The sequence below is a fragment of the Pristiophorus japonicus genome, chromosome 2 (genome assembly GCF_044704955.1).
Source record: "Pristiophorus japonicus isolate sPriJap1 chromosome 2, sPriJap1.hap1, whole genome shotgun sequence".
NCBI lineage: Eukaryota > Metazoa > Chordata > Chondrichthyes > Pristiophoridae > Pristiophorus > Pristiophorus japonicus.
This window is the reverse complement of record NC_091978.1, coordinates 315,533,039-315,545,674: the sequence shown is the minus strand read 5'-3', so window position 1 is coordinate 315,545,674 and position 12,636 is coordinate 315,533,039. Positions and strand designations below refer to the sequence as shown.

At 46.8% G+C, this 12,636-nt stretch overlaps 1 pseudogene; it reads right to left on the bottom strand.

Annotated features, from left to right (window-relative positions):
• Positions 1-8,660: 8,660 nt before the first annotated feature.
• LOC139234444 (interleukin-8-like) lies at positions 8,661-12,333 on the bottom strand (annotated as a pseudogene).
• Positions 12,334-12,636: the final 303 nt, after the last annotated feature.

Sequence of the window (12,636 nt, the reverse complement as noted above, 5' to 3'; positions counted from 1 at the left end):
AGCGGCCTTGCTGCAGGCACTGAGGCCACACTGAGGAGGAGCAGTAGGCGTGGGAGGGGGCTGAGGCAGAGGGTTGGGAAATGCCAGCGCCAGACCCACTGAGGAAATGTGTCCCCATGGGACCTCTGTACATATGTTACGTAGTATCATCATCTTTTGTGTTCTTTGAAAGAGCGGGTGCTCCATTTTGTTTTATTTGCGGGTTTTGGGGTTGCAAGAGGGATGTTTGAAAAAAAAAATGTTATTTTGAGCGTCTCCTTCAGTCTCTGGCATATGACTATGGACTTGTGATGGAAATGTGGTCTTATCATGGCACAATGCGCGGTCATTATTAGCGGCATCTCTCAGCTCCCTCCACTTAAGCAAACTGAGCCGTCGCCGAATAGCCCTGCCGCCGCCAACATTTGCACACTGCCTCCTCCATGGCTGCTGCGGGTCCCCCTTGTCTCGCTGGACATTTGGGGCATCGCCAGGCTCCTGTTCCTCTTTCTCCTCCTCCTGAGGTGGGCCGTGATCCCCACAGGCAAGGCCTGGACCCTCATGATGGCCAAGTTGTACAGCATGCAGCACACCACAATGAATAGTGAGAACTGTTGAGAGGAGTATTGAAGGCTGCCTCCAGAGCGGTCCAAACATCACAATCGCTGCTTCAGCAGCCCTATTGTCTGCTCTATGATGTTGCAGGTGGCGGCATGGCTCTCATTGTAGCTTTCCAGAGAGGGTTCATTCGCCAGTTGGCGAGGCCGTATCACTTGTCCGCGAGCAGCCTGTTGTGTTCCTAACACGGATGAGACTGCACACAGGGAGGTTAAAGAAACAGTGACCTCAGTCTTTATTAAGACACTTTATTAAGGCTTGTATACAGTGCTCCCACGGGATACTGGGATCCCTTGGGACTTCAGGGGATGCGATCCCTGGTGGCGGAACATTGGAATGCATGCTTTACAGATACACAACATCACTCCCCCAGCAAAGTCAAAGTGAAAACTATTTACAAGGTGAGGCAGTCGGGAGCCTTTCTTTCCCTGGTGGACCGCCTCGGTACAAATGTCTGTTCTGGTGTGTTGGCTGTGTCCTCGCTGGGCTGGCGTGTTGTTGGCCCTGCAGGGCTGCTGGGTGAGCCTGGCCTTGCTGGGCTGTTGGGCGTGATGGGTTCGATTTCCTGGTCCGGCGTGGTATCGTTGATCCTTTGGGTGTGTGTTGTGGACTCGATAAAAGGTGGTGTCTGCTGTGGGTTGTTCAGGGCAGTCTGTGAACCGCAATCTCATTTGGTCCAGGTGCTTTCTGCAAATTTGTCCGTTGTCTAGTTTGACGACAAACACCCTACTCCCTTCTTTAGCTATCACCGTGCCCATGATCCACTTGGGATCATGTCCATAGTTTAGAACATACACAGGGTCATTCAGATCAATTTCCCATGACACAGTGGCGCGATCATTGTTTACATTTTGTTGCTGCCGCCTGCTCTCCACCTGATCATGCAGGTTGGGGTGAACCAGCGAGAGTCTGGTTTGAAGTGTCCTTTTCATGAATAGCTCAGCCGGAGGCACTCCTGTGAGCGAGTGGGGTCTCGTGCGGTAGCTGAGCAGTACTCGGGACAGGCGGCTTTGGAGTGAGCCTTCTGTGACACGTTTGAGGCTATGTTTGATTGTTTGTACTGCCCGCTCTGCCTGCCCATTGGAGGCTGGTTTAAACGGGGCCGAGGTGACATGTTTGACCCTATTGCGGGTCATGGATTCTTTAAATTTGGCTCTGGTGAAACATGGCCTGTTGTCACTGAGCTGTATGTCAGGGAGGCCGTGAGTGCCATACATGGACCTCAGGCTTTCACTGGTGGCAGTGGTGGTGCTTCCCGACATTATTTCACATTCAATCTATTTTGAAAAAGCATCTACCACCACCAGGAACATTTACCGAGAAACGGGCCCCCATAGACGACCTGGATCCTCGACCATGGTCTGGAGGGCCAGGACCACAAACTTAGTGGTGCCTCTCTGGGCACGTTGCTCAACTGAGCACACATACTGCTTTGCCTTACACAGGACTCGAAGTCAGAGTCGATACCGGGCTACCACACGTGGGATCTGGCTATCGCTTTCATCATTACAATACCCGAGTGTGTGCTGTGGAGATCAGAGATGAACGTCTCCCTGCCCTTTTTGGGTAACACTACACGGTTACCCCACAACAGGCAGTCTGCCTGAATGGACAGCTCGTCCTTTCGCCACTGGAACGGCTTGATTAGCTCTTGCATTTCAACGGGGATGCTGGCCCAGCTCCCATGCAGTACAGTTTTTTACTCGGGACAGCAGAGGATCTTGGCTGGTCCAAGTCCTAATCTGGTGGGCCGTGACAGGTGATTTATCATTTTCAAACGCTTCCATGACCATCATCAAGTCTGCGGGCTGCGCCACCATCAACGAGTTTGCAGGCTGCGCCATTTCCACCCCCATGGTGGGCAATGGTAGCCGACTGAGAGCATCCGCACAGTTCTCGATGCCTGGCCTGTGGCGGATGATATAGTTATATGCTGAGAGCGCGAGTGCCCACCTTTGTATGCGGGCTGAGGCATTGGTATTTATCCCCTTGTTTTCAGCGAACATGGATATGAGGGGCTTGTGATCGGTTTCCAGCTCAAATTTGAGGCCAAACAGGTACTGACGCATTTTCTTTACCCTGAACACACACGCTAATGCCTCTTTCTCAATCATGCTGTAGGCCCTCTCGGCCTTAGACAAGCTCCTGGAAGCATAGGTGACAGGTTGCAACTTCCCCGCAACATTAGCTTGTTGTAATACACTCCCGACTCCGTACGACGATGCTTCTGGAATCTTTTGAGGATGTTTCCAGTAAAGTGGACAAGGGAGAACCAGTTGATGTGGTATATTTGGACTTTCAGAAGGCTTTCGACAAGGTCCCACACAAGAGATTAATGTGCAAAGTTAAAGCACATGGGATTGGGGGTAGTGTGCTGACATGGATTGAGAACTGGTTGTCAGACAGGAAGCAAAGAGTAGGAGTAAATGGGTACTTTTCAGAATGGCAGGCAGTGACTAGTGGGGTACCGCAAGGTTCTGTGCTGGGGCCCCAGCTGTTTACACTGTACATTAATGATTTAGACGAGGGGATTAAATATAGTATCTCCAAATTTGCAGATGACACTAAGTTGGGCGGCAGTGTGAGCTGCGAGGAGGATGCTATGAGGCTGCAGAGCGACTTGGATAGGTTAGGTGAGTGGACAAATGCATGGCAGATGAAGTATAATGTGGATAAATGTGAGGTTATCCACTTTGGTGGTAAAAACAGAGAGACAGACTATTATCTGAATGGTGACAGATTAGGAAAAGGGGAAGTGCAAAGAGACCTGGGTGTCATGGTACATCAGTCATTGAAGGTTGGCATGCACGTACAGCAGGCGGTTAAGAAAGCAAATGGCATGTTGGTCTTCATAGCGAGGGGATTTGAGTACAGGGGCAGGGAGGTGTTGCTACAGTTGTACAGGGCCTTGGTGAGGCCACACCTGGAGTATTGTGTACAGTTTTGGTCTCCTAACCTGAGGAAGGACATTCTTGCTATTGAGGGAGTGCAGCGAAGGTTCACCAGACTGATTCCCGGGATGGCGTGACTGACCTATCAAGAAAGACTGGATCAACTGGGCTTGTATTCACTGGAGTTCAGAAGAATGAGAGGGGACCTCATAGAAACGTGTAAAATTCTCTCGGGGTTAGACAGGTTAGATGCAGGAAGAATGTTCCCAATGATGGGGAAGTCCAGAACCAGGGAACACAGTCTAAGGATAAGGGGTAAGCCATTTAGGACCGAGATGAGGAGGAACTTCTTCACCCAGAAAGTGGTGAACCTGTGGAATTCTCTACCACAGAAAGTTGTTGAGGCCAATTCACTAAATATATTCAAAAAGGAGTTAGATGAAGTCCTTACTACTAGGGGGATCAAGGGGTATGGCGAGAAAGCAGGAATGGGGTACTGAAGTTGCATGTTCAGCCATGAACTCATTAAATGGCGGTGCAGGCTAGAAGGGCCGAATGGCCTACTCCTGCACCTATTTTCTATGTTTCTATCACATGCTAGCACGAGTCTTTTACATGGGTTATACAATACAAGCGGCTTGTTGGAGCATAAAATGTTTCTGACTTTCTCAAAAGCAATTACTTGTTTTTTTCCCCATATTCAGTTCTCACCTTTACGCAATAATACATGTAGGAGCTCTAAGAGGGTGCTTAACCCGGTAGGAAGTTACCAAAATAGTTGAGGAGTCCCAGGAACGACCTCAACTCCGTGACGTTCTATGGCCTGGGCGCATTCCTGATAGCCTCTGTCTTGTCGTCTGTGGGCCGAATGCTGTCCGCCGCGATCTTTCTCCCCAAAAACTCCACTTCTGTTGCCATGAAGACGCATTTCGACCTCTTCAGCCACAGCCCTACGTGGCCCAGTCGCTGGAGGACCTCCTCCAGGTTTTGTAGGTGCTCGATGGTGTTCCGACCCGTGACCAATATGTCGTCCTGAAAAACCACTTTACCGACTTGAGTAGGCTCTCCATGTTTCTCTGGAAGATCGCTGCATCCGACCGAATTCCAAATGGGCATCTATTGTAGATGAACAGTACCTTGTGCGTGTTGATGCAGGTGAGGCCCTTCAAAGACTCCTCCAGCTCCTGCGTCATGTCGGCCGACGTCCGGTCGAGCTTGGTGAACGTCTTGTCTCCTGCCAGTGTCGCAAATAGGTCGTCTGCCTTAGGTAGTGGGTATTGGTCCTGTAGCGAGAAACGATTAATAGTTACTTTATAATCGCCGCAAATCCTGACCGTGCCATCACTTTTGAGTACTGGAACAATCGGGCTGGCCCATTCGCTGACTTCCACTGGGGAGATGATGCCCTCACGTTGCAGCCTGTCCAGCTCGATTTCCACTCTCTCCCTCATCATGTGAGGTACAGCTCGCGCCTTGTGGTGAATGGGTCATGCCTCTGAGACCAAGTGCATCCGCACTTTCGCCCCGGAAAAGTTTCCAATGCCTGGCTCAAAATGGGAAGGAAATTTGTTAAGAACCTGGGTATATGAGGCCTCATCGACATGTGATAGCGCTCGGATGTCATCCCAGTTCCAGCGGATTTTGCCCAGCCAGCTCCTTCCAAGCAGTGTGGGGCCATCGCCTGGGACAATCCAGAGTGGCAGTTCATGCACCATGCCCTCGTAGGTGACCTTAACCATGGCGCTGCCCAGGATAGTGATAAGCTCTTTGGTGTATGTTCTCTGTTTCGTGTGGCTGGGGTTCAGGGCTGGTCTGAGTGCCTTGTTGTGCCACAGTCTCTCAAACATCTTTTTACTCATGATGGGTTGGCTAGCGCCAGTGCCCAGTTTCATGGCTACGGGTAAACCATTCAATTTTGCGTTTAGCATTATAGGTGGACATTCCGTCAAATGTGTGCACCCCATGTACTTCAGCATCTGCCTCCTCTCTCTGAGGCTCAAAATTGCTTTGGTCCACCATGGACCGATCTTCCTTTGCCACGTGGTGGTTAGCAGGTTTTGCAGAGCTTGCAGCTCATCTGTAAGCTCGTTGGAGGTCCCCCATTGTTCCACAGCTCTTGCAAACATACCCTTTGAAGCGGCATGGATAGGCTGAATGGAAGCCTCCACAAAGCCAACAAGGTGTGAATTGCCTTGTATTCATCCTTTTTTGCGGACTCTGAGTCATCTGGATCACCTGAGACCTGCTGGCAGTAGCAAACTCGTGGTTTCTGCCCTGTACATTTCTGCTCCTAAACACAGTTCCAGTTAATTTATGAACATTGCTAGCACTTGTGTGCTGAGAGACTTGTTTGGTGTTATCACTGATGGTCATAAACGCCTGTGCCATCGGAATTGCCCTCCTGAGGGTCGGTGTCTCTACAGTCAAAAGTTTTCGTAGGCTGGTCTTGTGGCCAATGCCCAGTACAAAAAGGTATCTGAGCATTTGCTCCAGGTAGCCATCAAACTCACATTGTCCTGCAAGTCTCCTTAGCTCGGTGACGTAGCTCGCCACTTTCTGACCTTCAGATCGCTGGTACGTAGAGAACCGATACATCGCCATCAGCACACTCTCCCTTGGGTTAAGATGCTTCCATACCAGTGTACACAACTCCTCATACGACTTATCTGTGGGTTTTACCGGAGCCAGAAGATACTTCATGAGGCTGTAGGTCGGTGCCCCGCAGACTGAGGAGGACCGCTCTCCTTTATCCTTCTTCGTCCACCTCGTTGGCTACAAAGTACTAGTCTAACCGTTCGACATAGAATTTCCAGTCCTCACCCTCTGAGAACTTCTCCAGGATGCCCACAGTTTGCTGTATCTTTGCGTTGGATTCGTGTACTCATTGCCAGTTGTTGTGTTCCTAACACAGATGAGACTGCACACAAGGATGTTAAAGTAACAGTGACCTCAATCTTTATTAAGACACTCTAGAGTGAGTAACAGACCTTAGGGGCCGGCTTATATACAGTGCTCCCAAGGGATGCTGGGATCCCTTGGGACTTCAGGGGATGTGCTCGCTGGTGGCGGAACATGGGAGTGCATGCTTTACAGATACACAATACAGCCAACCTCGGCCTTCCTGTGGTAACTCAAACAGTTGAGGCACAGTACTCTCCTGGAGAATAAACGCATCATGTACGCTTCCAGGATAGCGAGCATTGACTGTGAGGGTGCGCTGCGTGTGGTCGCACACCAGCTGCACATTTAGGGAGAGGTATCCCTTTCTGTTTCTGAAGACCTCTGCATTTGGGAATGTTACTCGCAAGGCCATGTGCATGCGGTCAATTGCTCCTTGCACCCTTGGGAAGCCCGTTATTCTGGCAAACAAACATGCACGCTCATCCTGATTCTCCCTAGTCAGTAGGAAGGTAGTGAAATCAATTCTGCGTGTGGAAAGAGCCTGTGTGACGTCGCGGATGCAATGATGTGCTGCGAAGTGTGAGATGCTGCTTATGTTCCCTGATGTAGCCTGGAAGAAGCCGGCGGCACAGAAGGTGAGTGCCACCGTGACCTTCACTGCAACGGGCAGCGCAGTCCTGGTGCTGATGTGAGGCTGCAGGTCTGCCTGCAGGAAATGGCATATTTGTGTAACTACCTCCTTTCGGAAGCACAAGTCCAGGTATGAGCGTTGCCGTCGGTAAAGCCATGGCCGGGGTAAAGCCTCCTGCCTCAAAGTCTAGGGGCTTTTCTCCTTCGGTCATCTTTCTCGCTTGATGCCACCTTGCTAGAGCTTGTAGAAAGCGACGCTGGAGGCATTATGTTGCTCTCATTATAGTTCTCAAAATGACTTTTCCTCATGAACTGTTATGTCTGTCTGCCACTGCAAACTCGAAGGTTCATGCACCATTCTGTGTGTAATTATTACACCGACTGAGGGAAGCATTTCCCCATCTCTTTGTAGCCACCAGTTAACGACTCTGGAAGGCTGTACCAACAATTTTTTCAGACGTGATTATTGGCGGTCGCTAAATGTGGTGGCCGTACCTAATTTAGTGAGCTGGGCGCAAGCGTGGGCATTGCAACAGGTCTGACGTCACAGTCCGACTGATAGTCAGTAGTCAGGCACTCGCGTTTTGCACCCCCGATAAACCTCTACTGAATTTTCCGTCGGGACGCTAAAAGCTGATAAGTTATTACACTCGCTTTATCGCCTCCTCCGGCCGCTAACTGAGACACTAGACAAACAAAAATCCAGCCCAATGTGTTGGCTGTGAACATGTCAGTGGCAATATTGCCTCTAAATTAGAAGTTTGTAGGTTTGAGCTGATATGAAGCTTGGAAGTGTTGTAAACAGTGATACAAAAAGTACAAGTGATTGATATGCACAAGAAAGTAATAGACTTCACACCAGAGATTTAAGTACATAACCGAGGCAGACATTTCAGTGCAGAACTGCAGGAGTTGTGCATTGTCAGAAGTGCTGTCTTTCAGATAAGATGTTAAACTACGGTCCTGTCTGCCCTCTCTGGTAGTGGTAAAAGATCCCATGGCACGCTTTAAAGATGAGAACGGGAGTTATCCAGTTTTCTGATCAATACATAACTCATAACTAAGACCACTAAAACAGGTTTGGGTGAAATTTGACTTTGACTGTATCGCAAACGTGTTATAGCGAATTGGCAACTCGTTTTACACCCCACCTGAATTTCTTTTCCATTAAAGTCAATAGGATGGGGTGTAAAAAGAACTGTCAATTCCAGATCACTATTTTTGCTGCCAAAGTAGACTTTCACCCCCATTATCTGCTCAAGTATCTCATTGCGGTTTGTGGCATATTGCTAATTGCAAATATGGCTTCCATGGTTCCCTACATGAAAACAGTATCTGCACTGCAGAAGTATTTCAGTGTTTGTAAAGTGCTTTGTAATGTCCTGAGATTCTTAAAGGTGCAGTATAAACTCAACTTTCTTTTTTTGGTTGTTGATTACTTAACAGAAATGTTAACAGAGGATTATGCTGATAGATTTAGTTGAGGAAAGACGGAGGAGGCTCAAGTGGAGCATAAACGCCAGCATGGACTGTTTCTGCACCGTATATCCTATGTAACCTGATGTAATCCTATGTATGGTGCTATGTATTGTACAAAAAGTACACGTGATTGACATGCACTCAACTTTCAAACAACAAAAATATTTGTTAACTTCAGTTTAATATTCCTGTTGAACAAGATTAACACTTTAAATAGATAATAGACATGCATCATTTGTTGTGATAAATAGGGAAAGAGGGGAGTGGGACTAATTGGAAAGCACTTTCAAAGAGCTGACAAAGGCTCCATGGGCCAATTATCCTCCTTGTGTGCTGTAATATTGTAAGATTCTATGCAATTTGATATTTAAAATAGTTAGATATTTATGTAAACAATTCATCTAGGTATATTAAGATATACGTAATTGAAGTCGTCGCAATGTGCCATACAGTATAAATTAGTTCAAAAAACATTACAATTTTTATCCACACAAATTGTTTGGTGCTCTCAAAGAGAGTGTTTTTCAATACAGTAATAGTAAATATATAAATATAACATAACCTTGAAAATATAATGGTGATATGAAATAGAATCCCAACATTGAGAGTTTGTCATACAATAAATATATACATGTAGGTCTTGAAACTCTATTCTCCCATTCACTGATGAGGGACCGGTGAAGCGCAAGTGCAACCAGGCATTTTTGGGAAATACTGTCAGGCTCCCACCAGAGTAATGGCAGGAAACTGGGAGAAATCCCATGGAGTTTCAGGATTTTAATTTTACTGAGCAACTAAACCCTGTAACAACTTAACATGAGAGTAACCATGAGAACATGATAATCTGATTGTTTGATTCAGTAGTTTAGATTGCATTATCCAATCAGGTTCACAGATCCGGCCCATGATTGACTATTTTACATTCAATTTTCAGCTATTGTCAATTATGTTATCAAGGGTACATGAGATCTAATTTAATTAAACCTCAATTAACAAAACATGATTTCAATACTCAAGCAAAAACATTTTTAAATAAACTGATACAATAGTTCTAAACGTCACACCACAATGATATAAATCGGTCGGACATTCATTGGCTGCACAAGCTTACACGAGGCCTGAACAAGCAAGCAGATGTGAATTCCTGAGCCACTCCAGAGTCCCTGATACAGCGGGCTTCAGGCTTTTGACATTCAGACATTGAGCTTCTCCTCACTGCACTTCATCTGTCTTCTCGGAACTGTAGAGATATAAAGAATGAAGAACATTTATACTGTGAACTTCACAGGTCAACATGCGTTGATGTTTATGAAACAAAACTATGTAAATAGCATCATAGAATGACAGAACATTATCATTTTCCCTGTAGATACTTTGGGCCAGAGCAATGAACACTGAAGTCACTATCTAGGAATGTTTTTAACTTTGATTGTCAGACATATATGTGTAAGTGTGAGAAATACAGATGTCACATCCATACAACAGAGGCTACAGCCCCTATTTTAACTCCCATGCCTGGCAGAAACCATGAAGGGGGGCAGTTAAAATCGAATGGCGGCTATACTCACTCGTTTCCTGCCCTGATCTGACTCCCTTGTAACTCAAAATTGCAGGTGGTGCAGACACCCACCTCAAGCCGGTGGAGTCCTCGTTAAATATTTGGATCGGGTTCCGATGACGGCATTAGAGCCCGATCTCCTATTTTAACCGGAAGCCTGAGCTTGGGCGCAGTGTTGGATTCCCCACCAGGCCAAACTTGCCGGGGGCTGAAATGTGAGCCAGTAGATGCCCAGGCTGCCCCTGCCCCCCCATCTCTCCCTCACCTGACTGCTGGGGACTGTGCCAATGGGTCCCTAGCGGTGGTCTCCTGCTGCTGGAATTCCTACTCCCACTCATCAGCTGGTCAGTGATTTCTGCCGGGTACGGGTGGAAAACAGGTTCTATACATGGAAATGAGTCCCAGGAGTTAAAATCTGTCCAGCCCTTGACATGCAAGCTTGTTGCTCGCCCAGGCCGCACGAACCGACCGACCTCACCCTATGATAAAATCAGAGTCAATGGTTCAGATCATATCATAGGCAGTCCCTCGAAGCGAGGCTGACTTGCTTCCACGCCAAAAAGGGATGAGTTCACAGGTATTTCAATGAAGGACCTAATATTCCAGATCCCAAACATCATCATGAAGGATGGAAGATGCCTGTGATTGGATTTTTTTAACGTGTGGTGGCCGTTGCACACCAGCCACCACACGGGCTTGACCAAGCTAGGTCTTAGTCCAGTGGCAAGGATTACCCAAGATTAACTGTATAGACCAAGCGCACACACACATCGCAGTGTGGGCCGGCCCATGTTTCCCCTGGGCCCTCGCCTCTTCTGGGCCCCAGATTCACGCCTCTCCTGAGCCCTGGTCACTTGCCTCTACGGACTTTTGCCACTCTTTCGCCCCTCCTGCTGTGCCTGCCCGCACTGCAATCAGTGACCTGGCTTCGTAGCCGTCGCCCTCCTGCCACCACACGCTGCCCCCTCCAATGGCCTTGCAGGCCGGGACAGCGCCAATCAGGTATAGTGCCAGAGAAAGCAGAGGGAATCTACACTGTGGCGAACTTACTCCACACTTGAGCGACGTAGATTTGGTGCTAGGACTGGGTATATAGTGGAACATTTCCTCTCTCTGCCAGTATTGTTACTCAGATTAAACAGCAAGAGAAACTTACACAGTGATCATCCTGTCAATAATCTTCTTCACCCAGGATGCATTAGGATCCAGACAGACTCGGATGCTGCTTTTAAGGGTGGCACTGAGGGAAAACAACAATGACAGTTAGCTCAAATGATCTACTCTCAATAATACCAATTAGAAATCTTTATTGAAAGAAACAGAACATTTATAAGGACACTATTTTATAAACACTTACATTATCTCTACATTCCCACAATGTTCTCCATGAACTTCGGATGGATGAACTTCGAGGATGTTTTGATACACTGACAGCGCAGGTTCATTCCTGTTCTTCCAATCGATGCAGCTGGAAAAAGGACAAATAACAGAACTTTTGTCTTTCTAGAGTTCTAAAAGTGAGTCTTTCTATTTCACATCTATATTTATACTTGAACAAAGTTGAAAACTATTTTTATTCTAAATTACATTCCCTCCCCTTATCTCTTCATAACCACAGACTAGAGTCAGCCTGTTATCGAGCGTGTTACAAAGAAATATTGCTGGTTGAAAGTATAACTGACTCGTGTTGAATTGAATCTCAATTCCTGAAGGCAGAATAAAGTATATTGCATGAGCTGGGATCACACCTGTTCTTGAATTTAATTCTAACTTCCCTGTTCATTTTTAGTACAGTATACATACTCGCTGCTATCATACCCTGTTGATTATATTTTGTTAATAGGCACATACTCATCTCCAGCCCTGGAGTGCACTCACCTGGAGTGTAATATTTCCCTGACCACCCATCGCTCTGTATCTGATAGGAGTGAACACCTATCACTCATTGATAACTGATACTTTTCTACTGAAAATGAGATGTTTCTCTATCAGTATTCATTACATTTACTTCTGATTACTTGATGAAATAAATGGAAATTCTGGCTACTGGTAGTAAGTGCTGTTAATTTACTTGTCTTATGATATTTAAATATGTACAAGTTGTGAGTATGATTCTAGGTTCTGTATACATACTATGCTGTTTGGTTATTTCTTACCTTGTGTGGAAGCCACATAAAGTACAGAGAGAGCGAGGATGGTGAGAACCACTTTGCTGTTCATTGTGCTTTAATGTACAATGTTCTTTGTCTTCTTGCTGCTGTGTTGCTGCTGTCTCAGTCTGACCCTCACTTCTCAGCTGCTGTATTTATTGGGCAAACTCTTGAATCAACACTGGGAGATGACATCACCTGGAGTTTCCCAAGAAGCTGAGGTTTACATGCACAATAGTAATTGACATATTAAACAAGAATGAATGAATGTAAATCACCAACAACTTGAAACTCAGATCTGAAACTAATTGCAGATAAGGAAACATTTCCCAGAGGATTTTTTCTTGGGCCAACTTGTTTCCTTGCCAGCTCCTGGTGGTCTGACACAGTCGGGAATTTCTGCTGAAATGTTCAGTAAGCCTCCAGTCAA